Source organism: Microcaecilia unicolor, chromosome 12, assembly GCF_901765095.1.
Source record: "Microcaecilia unicolor chromosome 12, aMicUni1.1, whole genome shotgun sequence".
Classification (NCBI taxonomy): Eukaryota; Metazoa; Chordata; class Amphibia; order Gymnophiona; family Siphonopidae; genus Microcaecilia; species Microcaecilia unicolor.
In genome coordinates, this window is record NC_044042.1 from 3,243,520 (window position 1) to 3,259,640 (window position 16,121).

At 43.4% G+C, this 16,121-nt stretch overlaps 1 protein-coding gene across 1 annotated transcript in view; it reads right to left on the reverse strand.

Moving 5' to 3' along the window:
• Window positions 1-15,947: 15,947 nt before the first annotated feature.
• Window positions 15,948-16,121, reverse strand: part of GOLT1A (golgi transport 1A) — a 28,034-nt gene continuing 27,860 nt past the window's right edge. Inside the window, exon 6 of the mRNA XM_030221838.1 lies at window positions 15,948-16,048. The gene's annotated coding sequence lies outside the window, so the exon portion shown is untranslated. The remainder of the gene's footprint in view (window positions 16,049-16,121) is intronic.

The window sequence follows — 16,121 nt, forward strand, 5'->3', positions numbered from 1 at the left end:
ATAGGGCACTAGAGAGCACCAGCCCCTCACGCTCCAGAAAACGGTGTACAGCAAATGTAATGACTCCCATATGTCAAAGTCTTGAGAGGAGGGGTCATTTTCCAATATTCTGCATAGCTGCAAAGTAGGTAGCTTCCTCTTGCACTTCATTCTCAAAAAACACAATATCCAGGTAGCTTCACTTTGAAAATTAGCTGCAACTATGGATGCTAAAAGCATCCCTGGATTTTCGGTCAGTTATTGGTTGTGCAGGCACAAAGGAGAGCTGAATGACAGAGCCACTTTGGGAAATCTGTACAGTCCGGGGAGAAATGACCATACAAGACCTCATCCTGAATCCAGCACCTGGAGAAGCCCTCCCCTATCCCCTCCCCCCATACCTTTGCACACTATAGAAAACCTGTTGATAGCAGGGCAATTTTCAAACAGGCCCATTCTGCTTTGAAAATTGCCCGTCATGAAGTCTCCTCAGCCCCATCTGTAGCGTGTGAGTAATTTGGAAGTGATGTGTGGCCTGAGATCAATTGTGCAAACCTTGAAATGAAGTGTGTGGAACTTAAGTCTGTGCTTGTATGGAGTGATGCTAGGTGAGCGAGTCTACTGTCCCAGCACGATTCTCCCTGAGTCCCCCCCCCCCCCATCTCCTGCATCTTCCTGGCCCTTAGTCAATGCAGCACTGCTCTCTTCAGTGACCCCCGAGGTCCCTACATCCTTACTTGACTGAGAATAATGTCACATGGTCATACTGCCATGTCCCTGGAGATAAACCACATGAATCTCTTGTTTTTCTAAGGTTTGTTTGAGTTTTTGACTCTGGATATTAATGTTTCTTGGCAAAGGGGAGCATCGGCATTCCCACAGCGGGACCTGGAGTCCTTAAGCCTGCCAGGGGACTGAGTGTCACCCCAGGACCAAAGGACTGCGTCAGAGTCTGACTTTACTGATCCCGCTCAGACGCCTAGAGGAGCAGTGCGTAGTTAGAGGTGCATGAGAAAAACGTAACTGCAAGACGTTCAGTGTAAAGGCAGTGTTATCATAGATGTAACGCAGAAACAGGAGAAGAGACGGTGCTCACGCTGAGTACCAGGGGCTACATGAGAAGCTGCAGAGTGTCTCTCTCTGGATATGGAGGAGGGGGTGGGGGGAGATCAGATGAAGTTTTACCAGAGAGAACTGTGCTGTGCTGTTGCTCTACCAAGGAATCAGGCCACAGATAAATTATTATTATTACATTTGTACCCCACGCTTTCCCACTCAAAGCAGGTTCAATGCGGCTTACATAGTAATAGGGATTACAGGATATTGATAAAGAAAATAAAAGTTAAGTATAACAGAATAGACAAAAGTCATGGGTAGGTACAGAAGGATAGGGGTGAAGGAGTAGGAAATGTGTGGGTAGTGGTGTAGGAAGGGGGGGGCGGTGGGGCGGACCGCCCCGGGTGCACGCCGCTGGGGGGTGTTGCCTCCGTTGGTTCCTTGCTCCCTCTGTCCCGGAACAGGTTACTTCCTGTTCCGAGGCAGAGAGAGAGCAAGGAACCAATGGAGCCGACGCAGCTCCCAGCGACGCGGACTCGGGGGTGGATCGGCCCTCCCGCCCGCCCCTCGCTTCTAAAGTAAGTAACAATGCGCTCCGGGGGGAGGGGGAAGGGTGCACGCCGGAGGGGGGGTGCGCAGCGGCGACCCGCCCCGGGTGTCAGCCGCCCTCGCTACGGCACTGTGTGTGGGCAAGGGTAGAAGAGGCAGGAGGGGGATGGATTATAGGAAATGAAAGGATCCCAGTTTACAAATGTTAAGCAATATACTAGCATAGTAAATGACGGCAAATAAAGATCAGCATGGCCCATCCACTGTGTCCAGAAAGGTGGTCAAGGTTGAACCCCCCCCCCCCCTCCCCTTTCCCTGACACCTGGTGCCTTTTTTTTTTTTCTTGACGTGTAAAAGTTATTTCACTTTTACTGGGAGTTGCAAGTGCTCTACACTTTTATTGCATCTTCAGGCTATATAGAAAACCTCTATTTTTGTCCCACACCTTTGTGAATGCCTCGAAAGCTTTTCAAAAAAACATATTTGTATTGTTATTTGAATATTTTTACTGCTGTAATTGTCTATTGCTCATGCTTGATCTATTCTTACTGTACACCGCCTTGAGTCAATTCCTTCAAAAAGGCGGTAAATAAATCCTAATAAATGAATATTGTTTGATTTGGGGCTGAATCAAATCGAATATTTAGTACAGCCCTAACAGGTATCCCTCTAATTCTCATTATTTGGGCTTTATCAAGTGCTTTTGGGCAGGTTGCAGCTTTTACAGAACACGGCTGCAAAATTAATTCTGAATCAAACTACATTTGATAGTGTGACTGGGCTTTTAATGAAACTGCTCTGGCTGCCTGCTCAGATGCCTATTGATTTTAAGGTTTTGTGTCCTGTTTTTAAATGGCTTTTTCCTGAAGCCCACGTCTCAAAGGCTGAGTCATGCTAACAAGTTTGTACTTCCATCTGCTTCCATTTTTCATTTGATTTCTACTTGTAATGTTTAGCGTTGGCTCCCCATTTATGCGGAATTCTTTGAGAAGTGAATGCAACTACTTTCAATTTAGAAAACTGTTGAAAACCTGGTTATTCCAGAACTATTTTAGCTGATTATTCGTTGGCAGGACTTTCTCAATGTGATTGTTTTATTCTCACTGAACTGCTGGTCTTTGTGTATCTGCAAACTATACGGAGCTGAGATGGTGTAAAAGAATTCTGTTTAAATTAAATGACATTCAAATTTTCTTTTGCTTCTCTGTATTATTTTTGAATTCTAGCACCATTTTCACCCCCACCACTTACTTCCCGCAGAAGATCATTCCAGGCATCCTCCACCCCCTCTCTGTGAAAAAGTATTTCTTGATGTTGCTTTTGTTTACCTTCTTGCAACTTCATTTCATGTCCTCTTGTTCTAGAGACTCTCCGTTTTTGGGGAAAAAAAAGTTGTTTTGTTCCGTAATACCTTTCAAGAATTCAAATGTTTATATTTTACCTCTTCTTCCCGCCTCACTTCTAGGGTAAACATGTTCAAGTCTTCAAGTCTCTTCTACTGCTTTCGACTCCTAACCATGACTCTCTTACTCAACACCCCCACTTATCACCCCTACCACTGCAATTTCCCCACCCCTAGCTGTCTGTTCCTCTGTCCAATTTAGATTGTAAGCTCTGTTGAGCAGGGACTGTCTTTTCATGTTAATTTGTACAGCGCTGCGTAAGTCTAGTAGCGCTATAGAAATGTTTAATAGTAGTAGTATGAGCCAAGTATAGGACAGTCAAGCCATTGTGACATCACTGATGAGGTTGGCTCTTAGGCATTGGTGGACTGAGGCATTATGACATCACAATGTCAGCTCTGGTTAAATCACTGCTTTGAGCCAAGTATAGGACAGTCAAGCCATTGTGACATCACTGATGAGGTTGGCTCTTAGGCATTGGTGGTCTGGCATTATGACATCACAATGTCAGCTCTGGTTAAATCACCGCAGCTCCTCAGTACCTTTCCGCTCTCATCTCTCCCTACACTCCTCCCCGTGAACTCCGTTCGCTGGGTAAATGTCTCCTGTCGTCCCCCTTCTCCCCCACTGCTAACTCCCGTCTCCGTTCCTTCTATCTCGCTGCTCCCTATGCCTGGAATAGACTCCCTGAGCCAGTACGTCAGGCTCAGTCTCTGGCTGTCTTCAAGTCTAGGCTTAAAGCCCACCTCTTTGCTACTGCTTTCGACTCCTAACCATGACTCTCTTACTCAACACCCTCACTTATCACCCCTACCACTGCAATTTCCCCACCCCTAGCTGTCTGTCCGTCTGTCCAATTTAGATTGTAAGCTCTGTTGAGCAGGGACTGTCTTTTCATGTTCTTTTGTACAGCGCTGCGTAAGTCTAGTAGCGCTATAGAAATGTTTAATAGTAGAAGTACTAGTCTTCTCATATGTCTTCTGGCAGACCCGATACCATTTTGGTTGCTTTCCTCTGAATAGCTTTTTTTTATATCCTTGGCAAGGTGTGACTTCCAAAATTGAACAAAGTGCTCCAAAGGTTGTCTCACTAATGACTTGTACAGGGACATTATCACCTCCTCTTTTTTTGCTGGTTATGTCCCTCTTCGTGCTTTGATCCTGGGGAACTGGGTTCCAGTCCTACTGCAGCTCCTTGTGACTCTGGGCAAGTCACTTAACCCTCCATTGCCCCAGGTGCAAATAAGTTACCTGTATGTAAACCACTCTGAGTGTAGTTGCAAAAACCACAGAAAGGCTTTATATCAAGTCATATGAGTACACAAGTACATAAGTGTTGCCACACTGGGAAAGACCAAAGGTCCATCAAACCCACTATCCTGCTTCCAACAGTGGCCAATCCAGGTCACAAATACCTGGCAAGATCCAAAAAAAAAGTACAAAACATTTTATACTGCTTATCCCAGAAATAGTGGATTTTCCCCGAGTGCTTTTAATAACGGTCTATGGACTGGGGGGGGAGGGGGGTGCTAATCCTCTGGTGCAGATGAGAAAGCTTGAGAAAAAAAAAGTGTCTTTTTAACAACATTTTCAAATGGTGGCTTGAGTAGGAGGTATAGGGGGAGGTTGTTCCAGAGTGTAGGAACAGCTACGCTGAGACACAAGGTCCTATTGGTGTCAAGGTAGACATAGAAAAAAAAGGAAATGATGGGGAGGTGCTGTTGTGACAAACAGAGGGTCCTCGGAGGGAGTCTGGAATAAGACGACTAGACAAAAATGAAGGAAGCCCAGAGGACTGATAAGAAAGGATCTTGTAGGGGGTTCTATAAGCTATAGGAAGCCAGTGTTTGGCACTAAAGAGAGGAGTAATGTGATCATGAATACTTTGATTGTGATATTTTGTGTTAATTTTAGTCTATGGATTTGGGTATTTGGAAGGCCAATATAGAGGGAGTTGCGGTAATTTATTTTAGAGATCACAAGGATGTGCAGGAGGATACATTAGTCCAATATCTCTTCAACAAGGCCTACAAAGAGAACCTATAGCCTTACTAAATCTCCTCGCCAGCCCACCCCAGTCATGAAAGTCTACCTTCTACACTTATCCGCCTAAATCTTTTCTTCTTTCCCTTACTAAATCTTTTTTATATCACTAATTGTATCTGATATCCTGGAATGACAATGCCATAACAGGACTCTGTAAGCCACATTGAGCCTGCAAATAGGTGGGAAAATGTGGGATACAAATGCAATAAATAAATAAATAAAAAGGTATCACCTTATTTTCGGGGGGGGGGGGTTGTTGTTGTTTTTATTTGTTAGTTTTAATGTAGTGGGTGAAATATGTCAGTTCTTGAAATTTACAGTTGCTATCTCTGTTTTTGCACACTGCAGGGGAACACGTATCACTGTTTCTATTTCTCTGGTGTTGCGCTGCATTCAGAGTCTGGCTTCTTGGGGTTTCAGTTTAATTTTTGCCTACATATTTTTATTTTTTTAGTTTTCAGTTACTTATTCTGTACTCATTGAGGGTCTGCGTGAAAGAGGCCAGGTATTCTGTTAGTACTGAATGTCTGTAGAGGATTAATGGCTACTAATCCGGCTTGTTTAGTTTTCCAATAGTTGTATTGCCCACTGCAATGTTTATGTTGCTGCCTTTTCAAAAGTAGGCCCTTGTTATCTGACTCTTGGAAATTAATGCTATTACTGTATGTATGGTAGAATTGCCGTACAGTTCCTGAGTAACTTTTGTAAGGTTTTGTATTACTTCACAGTGTGCTTGGTACTGGATTTTGGCTTTGGATTTAGCTCACACGTTTCTCAGTAGTAGCTCAAGGGGAGGTACAGTAGGTATTTTCTTGTCCCTGGAGGCAATGGAGGGTTAAGTGACTTGCCCGAGATCTCAAGAAGCAGCAGTGGGCTTTGAACCCTGGCTTCCCTAGTTCTTAGCCTGTTGCTCTAACCATTAGGTACAGCTAATAAAGATAATACATATTCCAAATATGTTTGGTAGCTCAATAAACTAAAAGCCAGCAGATCTGAAGCCTGGTGGTCATTTGGCAACCTGCTAACAACATTGATAGGCCAATCATTTTATGGTTGCCTTAACCACTAAAGGTTTGTTACAGTGCAGCTGAACACCACTGTTCACATGGCCAACAACAGGAAGATGCTGGACCAGGGAGATTGGGTTCATAGGAACCAGTCTCTGGGATCAGCTAGGGTTTAAGAGTCCCAGAAATCATTGGGACTCATGGATTCCAGGAGCCAGGAAGACACACTAGCTCCAGGATGGTTAGAATTTATGGAACCCTGAGGTCATTAGAACTCAGTGCTAATCAAGGGGTTACTTCAGCTGTACCTGAGCAGAAGGTGGGTCCTCCTAGACCTTGTCCTTCTCAACATGGTCAGGACACATCACTTTCCAAACTGGGTCAATGGGTGGGGTTAGAGAACCCCAGAACTCTGCAGTCAGCTACTTATGCCCAGACTGTGTACCCCTAAACCAATCCTGCCGCAGAGCCCCTGTTCTATCTGTCCACCTCAGAGCTGAAGCACAGTGAGCCACAGATGCTAGTCAATCAAACTAACTCCTCGCAGGAATTTTTCAATAAGATTTCTGAAACATTGAGTATGTGTGCAGGCAAGGAACCAGCTGTGGCCTGCTACTGAACTGAAAGGCCAGAGATTGGACTTTAATAGCAACGCAGCAATGCCATTGTTTGCGGCTACAAGGACTCAGGGGAAAACAATTAGCAATTTACTGAAGAAAAAGCAAAGATGAGACGAAAAGCAGCTGCTGACAGGGGAGAAGGGCCCAAGAGTGAGGTGTCACCATGGCATCCTGGCATTACCAAGGATTCCGTCTTTCGTGGTGCTGTCGTGCTGTAAGAAGCCAAAGGGGGGAGAAGTCTACATATCTCAAAAACCAAGAAATTAGGGTTGGTTCTGAAAGCAAAACTTGAGCAGGGCTGTTAGAGGAGGGAAAAACAAGGAGTTGAGCGCTGAGAGCCCCCTTCCCTGAAAGAGAGATGCACACTGGACGGGGGGGGGGGGGGGGGGGGGGGAGACACAGTACCCTGGATTCTATAAATGACACTCCAATTACACATGATTCTGAGATCTATGCACAAATAAATTAATGAGCCATTAACAGTCAATGCTTGATGTTAATTGGCTGTAATTTGCATTTCTGTGTGGATCTGGCTACACCAAAATCCTCTTGTGTCCAACTCAAAAGGGAACACGGCTATGGGAGAAGTATGGGTGGGTCAAGGTGTGGCTATGGGAAAGGCATGGATGGGTCATGGGCATTCCAAAGAATTACACACAGTGTTAAAGGATTTGAGGGCTGAGCACCAGGATTTACACCACTTTTCAGTTGGTGCCATGTCCTTGTGCGTAAAGCTGAATGCCAGAATATGCACAAAGTGCTGTTCTATAAAGAGTGCTGGCCTTTGCACTGAGCGTGAATTTTTCCCATGCATTTACTGAATCCAGCCTAATGTGTCTGTCCTGTGTCAGGGACTGCTAACCCAGGAGCCTGGGACAGAGAGGCGGCTGCACTGGAATGAGCAGACCTGTCTCTAATTTGAAATTCTGCCCAGCGGCACAGCTGGCATCCGTGCATGACAGAGCAGATGCATCTTATCGAACAGAAAAGTGACTCCTACGATTTTCTTTTTCTAGACGGGCAGCTGGGTTAGAGTTTGTTTGGAAAGCTTTACAATATATGCTCACATATACCTAAGGGACAACTGTGTCTACATCGCAGTTTGTGTCTGTCTCTGTGTGCAAGTGTGTCTGTAGGGTGGTATATGGGTAGAAGTGTTTGTTTATGTGCATGTGTGTGTGCTTCAGTATGTGAACATATGTGTGTGTGTGTGTTTAAGTGAATATGTGTGTGTTTTTGAGTATGTGTGTATATGTGTGTCTATTTGTGTGTGTGTATGTGTGTGCGTTTAAGTATGTGAACATATGTGTGTGTGTGTGTGTGTGTGTTTGAGTATGTGGATATATGAGTGTGTGGCTGTGCTTATGTGTAGGTGTGTGTGTGTATGTTTGTGTGCATCTGGGTATATGTGCATGTGTGTGTGTGTGTGTGTTTGTGTTTATTTATACAGTATGCATATGTGTATGTGTGTTTATTATTATTATTTATTTATTAGGATCTATTTACCGCCTTTTTGAAAAATTCACTCAAGGCAGTGTACAGTAAGAATAAATCAAACATAAGAAATAGACAATTACAGCAGTAAAAATATTCAAATAACAATACAAAGTATGGCATAGTTACTACTTACAATACACATGTGTGTGTGGATATGTGTGTGTGTGTGTGTTTATGTGTCGATGTGTGTATGTTTGTGTGTATCTGGGTATGTATGTGTGCGTGCATGTGTGTGTGTTTATGTGTTTATATGCATGTGTAGATTTGTGTGTGTTTATGTGTATATGTGTGTGTGTGCATATGTGTGAGTATTTACATATTTTTCACCATTGTCACCTATTGAGTCACATAGTGAATCCACCACTGTTCCCCCACTGCTGTGCCCTGAGGGGGCACAGGCCAGAATTTGCTTATTGCCCTGCCCTCCAGACTAACCTGTTGCTTATTTGACCTTCATGGGATGAAGGAAAACCTAACTCTGAGGCTGCTCGGGGTCCCCTCCCCCTGCTTGTGACTGTGCATCTCCCATCTCATCCAGTGTATGCTACAGGAGGCAGGTGGATATCACAGATGGTGATTGGGGGGGGGGAGAGGGGAACATCACATTTTTAAATTTACTTTTATTAATCCAGCCTTTCTAAATAATGCTTAAAGAAGCTTACAGTGTTCCTTTAAGAGCTGGGGGTTTGAAAAGAAGCTTCCCGCAGACTCTTCAGAGCTTGCTTTTGAAAAGGTGGAGCAGCCCCTGTCCCTGCCAGTACTTCAGTTCCTGCTGGTTTGCAGACAGATACAAAGACGATAGTCCTTGGGTACTGGTCCCAGAAAGTTTCCACCAGTTCACAAAGGAAACACACTATGGAAGCCTTCAGGTTGGCAGGTCCACTCTTGATAAATACTTTTGCGCTATTTTTACAATTAGTGTTTGCTAATTTACACGTTAAGGGAACACAGCGGCCAGACTAATATTCAGAAAACCAAAATATGAAAGCGCAAAGCCCCTACGAGAGAAACTGCACTGGCTCCCACTCAAACAACGAATCACGTTCAAAGTATGCACCCTTGTTCATAAAATTATCCATGGAGATGCCCCAGCCTATATGTCAGACCTAATAGACCTGCCACCCAGGAATACAAAAAAAATCCTCTCGAACATTCCTTAATCTTCATTTCCCCAACTGCAAAGGTCTGAAATACAAATTAACACACGCCTCCACCTTCTCATACATGAGCATGCAACTCTGGAATGCACTACCATGCTATTTGAAGGCAACCTATGAAATGACCAACTTCCGTAAACTACTAAAGACTCATCTCTTTGAAAAGATATACCACAAAGAATAAAATATGTAAACGCTCCAAATACACCTAGAAACGTTGTAATGCGTCTATTGTTTTACAATGTCTCTGCTACACCATGATCTTGTATTTCTAATGTCTGATAATGTCTTCTGTAATGCCACTATCTTGTACTTCATGACCAAATCCTTCTGTAAAACCAAATGTATATCCTTTTCTATTTCCAGTATCCATGATATATTGTAAGCCACATTGAGCCTGCAAAGAGGTGGGAAAACGTGGGATACAAATACAATAAATAAATAAATAAATTTTGTGTTAGCAGGCCTAACTAGGCGGCACATGGGAAGAGAATGGGCGTGGAGAATATATCACAGTTAGTGCAAGACTGTGACCGGGGTGCAAAAGAAATGCTGGACACATCCTCTAATAGGTGCCATGTTTCATTTGTCCTTGCTGCATGTTAAGGCATGGAAACTGCTACATTTAATGCACTTTAGCAAATGGAGCCATTAATAAGGATTCCTAACTCTTGAATCTGTTTCTAGACATTTAAGCTAGAGGGTGGCTGTGACACATGGGTGCAGGTGAGTTCAGGAAGTCACCCCCAGCAACAGCAAAAGAGTGACAGCAGTGAGGGAAATAATGATATAAAAGACCATGTCAGCAACTCCCTTATCAACAACAAAGTAAAAGAGAAAACTCAGCAAAACAAAGTCGATAAAATATAGCTGGAAAGCAATGACCTCAAATGCTCAAAGTCTAAGCAAGCCCTGATGTCAGAAGCAGACTTAGATATTGTTGCTATCACAGAGACAGCTTGGAGAAAAGAAGGCTGAGGGCAGATACGATAGAGGTCTATAAAATAATGAGTGGAGTGGAACGGGTAGACGTGAATCGCTTGTTTACTATTTCCAAAAATACTAGGCCCAGAGGGCATGCAATGACATTACAAAGTAGTAAATTTAAAATGATTCAGAGAAAATATTTCTTCACTCAATATGTAATTAAACTCTGGAGTTTGTTGCCAGAGAATGTAGTAAAAGCAGTTAGCTTAGTGGGGATTAAAAAAGGTTTGGATGGCTTCCTAAAGGAAAAGTCTATAGACCATTATTAAAACGGACTTGGGGAAAATCCACTGCTTATTTCTAGGATAAGCAGCATAAAATGTAGTGTACTTTTTGGGGGGGATCTTGCCAGGTATTTGTGACCTGCATTGGATGCTGGGCTTGATGGACTGTCGGTCTGTCCCAGTCTGGCAATACTTATGTTCAATGACTCCTATAGATGGGACACAAACCTACTGGCCTACAATCTTTTAGGGACGGTAGTGATGGTCGAAAAGGCGGAGTAGCTTCTCTGTGTGAGAAATAATATTAAAGTGGCTGAAATGCAGGGGGCTTGGGGAAAGAAGAAAAGCAATATGGATCACCTGGGAAAGAGAATATGGAACCTCTACACAGGTGTCGTGTTTAGACCTCCAACACAAATGGAGAAACTAGAGCAGAAAGGGGAGGGTGCTGCTGCTGGGAGATTTCAACTTCCCTGATGTGGATTGGAATGACCCGGCATCTGCAGAATCAGAGAGATCGCGGATGTCGATTAACGTGACGGAAGCCACAAGGGAAGGGGTGACTCTAATATTCAGCGGAGATAACCGTCTGACTCGCTCGGAATATTAGCGGTTAGCTGGCTCAGCACTACTTAACCGGCCAGAAGCCATTCCTGGCCAGTTAAATAGCACCAAATGCCAGGCCCACTATGTATTAAAATATAGATAGATAAAACATATAACAAAACAAAGCTGCCCATATATATTTCCTGAATATTATTTCAGTTGTGCTGGTAGGTAAGAAAATGCAAAATGGTTTGAGCTGCAGTTATCCAATAATTTGTTTGCAATGCTATGGAGAAGAAACCTAATGGTTAGAGCAGCAGGTGCAGAGCCACAATGGGTTGGAATCCCACCTCTTGTGATCTCAGGTAAGTCACTTCCCCTTCCATTGCCTCAAGCACAAGGTCCCCAGAGACAGAGAAATACCTCCTGAACTTGAATGTTCACCACATTGATAGCCTGAAGCAGTAGATATGAAATTCTTCCAGGGGATCATTGTGCCTTTCTGTTTGAAGGATTCTGAGCTGTGTGTCTCTCTCTCTTTTGGATCATGATGGTATAGTGTGGATAATAGACTTTTAGCACGTGAAGGGTGGAGGCTGGATTGTGGGGGGAGTGGCATCTGTGCCTTGACATGGAGAGGGCTTGGAGCAGAGACTGGAGGATAAAGGGAAATGGGACTTGAAATACCGCCTTTCTGAGGTTTTTGCAACTACATTCAAAGCGGTTTACATATATTCAGGTACTTATTTTTTACCAGGGGCAATGGAGGGTTAAGTAACTTGTCCAGAGTCACAAGGAGCTGCAGTGAGAATCGAACCCAGTTCCCCAGGATCAAAGTCCACTGCACTAACCACTAGGCTACTCCTCCACTCATTCCACCAATAAGAGCCAACCTCATCAGTGATGTCACAATGGCTTGATTGCCCAATACAGTTCCCCAGGATCAAAGTCTACTGCACTAACCACTAGGCTACTCCTCCACTCATTCCACCAATAAGAGCCAACCTCATCAGTGATGTCACAATGGCTTGACTGCCCAATACAGTTCCCCAGGATCAAAGTCTACTGCACTGACCACTAGGCTACTCCTCCACTCATTCCACCAATAAGAGCCAACCTCATCAGTGATGTCACAATGGCTTAAAGTCCATTGCACTAACCACTAGGCTACTCCTCCACTCATTCCACCAATAAGAGCCAACCTCATCAGTGATGTCACAATGGCTTAAAGTCCATTGCACTAACCACTAGGCTACTCCTCCACTCACAAGAAAGATGTCCTGGATATCTGAATGCAGTGTGAGAGGACTGTATGGTCTTTAGTATTTTAGGGGTGTTTACACATGACTGATCTGTACGAGCTGCTGTGTACATACATGTGTATATGTTTACCTGTGTAGTGGACTGTTCACATTCTATTTATACCATGTCCTTCCTATTATTTATTTATTGAGATTTACAAGATAGCAGGTTTCTGAATGGGGAGCCCAATTTTAAAGTGGAGTGGGAGTGAAAACTGCATGAAAACCAGAGTGGAGCTTTCAGTCTGCCCCCCCTGAAGTGGTTCAGGTTATATATTCTGCTTAGTGCAACCTCTCTCCATGGCTTAGTTTTGGGGTATAGATGCTGCTCCATGTAGGTTTCTACCTCCTTCCCCATTCTTTGCATATGTGTGTGTAGGCTTGTCTGTGTGTTTTTTTGTGTGTGTGTGTGTGTGTATATTTTGTATTTGTGTGTCTGCTTGTCTGTCTCTTTGTTTATATGCGTGTCTTTGTGTGTGTGTTACTCTGGTTATTGTTGGGTGTATTTGTGCTTTTGTCTGTGTCTTTGTGTGTCTTTTTGTATCTGTGTGTCTTTTTTAATCTGTGTGTCTATATGTGTGCTTGTCTGTGTCTTTCTGTGTGTGTGTGTGTGTGTGTGTGTGTGTGTGTGTCATTTTGTATCTGTGTGTCTTTATGCATGTGTGTGTGTGTGTTGTGTCTTTGTGTCTGTGTGTACGTGCATGTTTGTCTGTGTGTTTTGTGTGCATGTGTGTCTTTGGGTGGGTGTGAATGTCTTTGTGCATACAGACAGATAAACGGAGCCTCTCTAGTACTTGCTATCATTTGGGTAAAACATATCTGAAAAGGTCCAAGTTTCTGGAGAATTACAGAATTTGCTGCTCGCTGTTCCTTCACCTCTTAAATAAGTCAGTTAACTTTAAATCTGTTTATTGGTTTCAATTCCAAAATTTGAACATGACAATGCAACACTGTGATACATTCCATTCAAAACCCCTTTACCTTTGCCCAACTTCTGTTCAAACTCCCTTTCCCCTTGCCCGTGGGACCATTAGACCAAGGAGAAAAAAGGTCACTCAGGGAGGACAGGGCCATAGCAGAGAGGCTGAATGAATTCTTTGTCTCGGTCTTTACTGAAGAAGATGCAAGAAATCTGCCTGTACCAGAGATGGTTTTCAAGGGTGACAATGTAGAGGAACTGAAAAAAATCTCGGTGAACCTGGAAGACACTCTGAGCCAAATCGACAAATTAAAGAGTAGTAAATCACCTGGACCAGATGGCATGCACCCCAGGGTAGTGAAAGAACTCAAACATGAAATTGCTGATCTGCTGTTAGTGATCTGTAACCTGTTGTTAAAAATGTCCTTAGTACCTGAAGACTGGAGGGTGGTCAATGTAACACTGATTTTTAAAAGGGTTCCAGGGGTGATCCAGGAAATTACAGGCTTGTAAGTCTGACTTCAGTGCCGGACAAAATAGTGGAAACTATTATAAAGAATAAAATCACTGAACACATAGACAAACATGGTTTAATGGGACAGAGTCAGCATGGATTCAGCCGAGGGAAATCTTGCCTCACCAATTTGCTTCATTTCTTTGAAGGCGTGAATAAACATGTGGATAAAATTGAAAGACTCCTGAGAAAATTAAAAACCCATGGGATAGGAGGCAATGTTCTGTTGTGGATTAGGAACTGGTAGAAAACAGAGGGTAGGGTTAAATGCACGTTTCTCTCAACGGAGGAGGGGGAATAGTGGAGTGCCGCAGGGATCTGTACCGGGACTGGTGCTATTTAACATATTTATAAATGATCTAGAAATGGGAATGATGAGTGAGGTGATTAAATTTGCAGATGACACAAAACTATTCAGAGTTGTCAAAACACATGCAGATTGTGAAAAATTAGGAAGCTGGAAGACTGGGCATTCAAATGGCAGATGAAATTTATTGTGAAAAGCTGAAGAGGTTAGAGCTTGGTATATGATTGAGGTCTACAAAATCCTGAGTGGTGTAGAATGGGTAAACATGAATCAATGTTTTATTCTTTCAAAAAGTACAAAGACTAGGGGACACTCAATGAAATTACATAGAAATACTTGTAAAACAAATAGGAGGAAATATTTTATCACTCATAGAATAGTTAAGCTCTGCATTTTGCTGCTGGAGGATGTTGTAACAGTGGTTAGCGTATCTGGGTTTAAAAAAGGTTTGGACAAGTTCCTGGAGGAAAAGTCCATAGTCTGTTATTGAAATGGACATGGAGGAAGCCACGGCTTGCCCTGGGATTGGTAGCATGGAATGTTGGTATTATTTGAGATTCTATATGGAATGTTGCTACTCTTTGGGATTCCGGAATCTTGCTATTCTTTGGGATTCAGCCTGGAATGTTGCTACTAATTAGGTTTCTGCCAGGTACTTGTGACCTGGATTGGCCACTGTTGGAAGCAGGATACTGGGCTGGATGGACCATTGGTCTGACCCAGTAGGGCTATTCTTATATTCTTATTCAAAACCCCTTGTCCTTGCTCAGCCTAGTCTCTCCTGAGTCCAAAACATATTCCTTCCAGACCCCGAGTTTACCACAGTACAGCAGAATGTATGGATGAGGTATTACATGTCAAACAGTAAAAATAACACTTCAAGAATCCTGCGCTTTCAGAAAAGTATCCCATTTCCAGGGAGTTGACGCTTGCCCTGTATGAAAAACCTTTCTCCTCTGTGGAAAATTGGACCCCTCTAAGCATCCTACTTTCAGCACAGGGACACGAACCTTGACTCCATCTGAGATGTACCTAAACATTTACCCCAAAGGGCTTCGACCAAGAAATGTGATCAGAAGCTATAAAGAAGTTTCATTTTGTTACTGTCTGAAGTTGCAAAATTTACCCATTTTCTATGCAAAAAGATTTACATGGAATCCTGAATTGCATTTCTCAGAGAGTTAGTCTAAGACTTATAAAATTATTTTTGAATGTTGATGCTGTGACCTTGCTCTCAGAGTCCTGTTGCCATTTATTTGCTGATGCTAAAAATGAATGTGTTTCGGGCTTTCCGAAGGACTCAAATACTTCATCATTTCTTAGGATCTATCAAAGTTGTGTTAGATTTTTGTGTATGCAAGATAAAGCATAGAAATCTTTATTTGACAAATGGAAGTGTTTTAACATTTCAGAGTGTACTCTGTTTCCTGAAAAGCCCTGACAATTCCCTTTGCTGGTTTGGAAAAGTTAAGCCCCCTCTTTAATCTCTTTAGGAGAAATCTTGTTTTTATTATTCCATGACCTCGTTATATTTTGGTGACCCTGTTTCACAAGTGCATTTGGAACAGAAAATCCTTTTTACAGTCACCGTTCTCCTGGCAGCAACTCCATCTCCCCCCACCCCCACCCTTCCCCACCCATAACCCTTAAGGGTACCAGGATCTATTACAAGGGCCCCCTGAGCTTCTGGCTCCTCTTGCCATATCGTAGACCGAAAGAGTTCCAGTTGTATGTGGACAAGTTGTTCTCTCTCTCCACTAGCAGGGCACCCTCAGGGGCAGAGAGGATTCGGCTGTGTGTGGGGTGCATTTCCTGCAGGTTTGGGGTCTGCTTTCTTTTGCACAAGAGCGGGATGGAACGCTGACTTGCTGTCTTCTCAGAACAGGGGGAGGATTTTTTCCACTGCCAGAGACTCTCAAGGGGCCGTAGACCCTCAGCTGTAGCAAAACAGAGAGATTCTGTCACATAGCTGCGTAGAATAATACTTCCAGACAAACAGTCATCTTCTTT